This window comes from Notamacropus eugenii, chromosome 2 (genome assembly GCF_028372415.1).
Source record: "Notamacropus eugenii isolate mMacEug1 chromosome 2, mMacEug1.pri_v2, whole genome shotgun sequence".
NCBI classification, from domain to species: Eukaryota; Metazoa; Chordata; class Mammalia; order Diprotodontia; family Macropodidae; genus Notamacropus; species Notamacropus eugenii.
In genome coordinates this window covers 518,565,911-518,567,569 of record NC_092873.1, presented here as the reverse complement: position 1 = coordinate 518,567,569, position 1,659 = coordinate 518,565,911, and positions in this window count along the sequence as shown.

Here is a 1,659-nt window from a genome sequence, read left to right as displayed (position 1 = left end):
TCAAAAGACTGACTGAATTAGCTGAATGTTTTTTGTATGTAGCCTAAAGCTGTGTCTGATTCTTTCAGTCCTTCCTAAGATATTTGCAGTATTATCACCCTATGTTATCCAATGATTCAAAAACAACGTTCCCCTCTGATTAAGTACTATTCATACCTATTTTGCCCTTTTGATTGCTCTAATGGCCATCTATAATTAATTGGTGTGGGTGGGCTGGAACCTCACCCTTACATCAATGTACTGTCTGTGAATACACATCAGTTCATTAGAGAGCTGTGAAACAAAACCCAACAGAAAGCCTTAAGGAGAAGGTCATTACTGACAAAAAGGATGAGGAGAGGTTTCTGGAGGAGGCACGAATGAGCTGGAGTTAATATAGTCCTGACTGTGATCAGACACTGGTCCTGCCTTCTGCCTCCTACCATAGGAGCCCTCATTGTGGGAACTTTAGATGTTCAGCCTGGAGAAGAGAAGCCATTGTGTGTGTGTGTGTGTGTGTGTGTGTGTGTGTGTGTGTGTGTGTGTATGTATGTGTAACATGATAACTGTCTTCAAGTATTTTGAAGGCTGTTATCTGATGTAAGAGGAATTAGGTATGTTCTGTTAGACCTGGAGGTCAAAATGAATGATGGTGAGTGGAAGCTTCAAAGAACCAAATTCAGACTATGTCAGGCAAAAGAAAAAAAAAGGAAAGAAATGAAAAGAAGAAGGAAAAAAGAAAAAGAATATGTTACACCAACACATCTTCACTACAACTTTTTCCCATCATCACTTTTGTGAACTCTCTGTAGAATTTTACTTCCTTGTTGACCACTTTTGCTGGATTGTCCATCCTTTCTGGATTTTTGTGACACTTCTCTCCTTGGTTCTCCTTCTACCCAACTGACTCTTCCTTCTCAGTCTCTTTTTCTGGTTCTTTATCCATGTCATGCCCACTAACCATAAGTGTCACCCAAAGTTCTGTCCTGGGCTCATTTCCCATGCTTAGAGTGTTTTCCCTCATAATTTCTACCTTTTAGGACCTTGGAATTCCCTCAAGTTTAAGTTCAAATGCCACCCTCTGTAAGAGGTTCTTCTTGCTGCCCATTCTCACAAGTGCTAGTCCTAGTCTTATAAGATTAGCTTATATGTACTTTGTAGGAATGTTGTATATGCCCATACATGTACATGCATCTACCATTAAAATGTAAGATTCTTGAGGACAGGAATTATTTTGCTTTTTTGCCTCTTCCATGTTTATCTTAGTGATTGACACATATATAAGTGCTAAATAAGTGCTTATTGATTGATTGACTGTCATTAAAACTATTCCAAAGTGGGATGAGCTGCCTCAGAATGTAGGGTGTCTCCCTCTATTGGAGGTCCTTAAACAAAGACCAGCTGACCACTTTTCAGGTATATTGTTTAGAGATTTGTTTTTCAGTTGTTGCTTGGCCAAGGCGGCCCGAGATATCCTGTTCAGATATTCTATGATTCTGTGTCAATGGCATCAGCCTAGTTTGGGTGTGAGTAAAGGAAGATGTCTACACCCACCCTTTGGTTGATTGAGGCTATCTGTTGACTAGGATATTGAATGGTAACACATACATCTTGTTGTGGTTGTTCAATAATGTCTGATTCTTCATGATGCCGTTCTATCCTCCACTATCACTCAAAGTC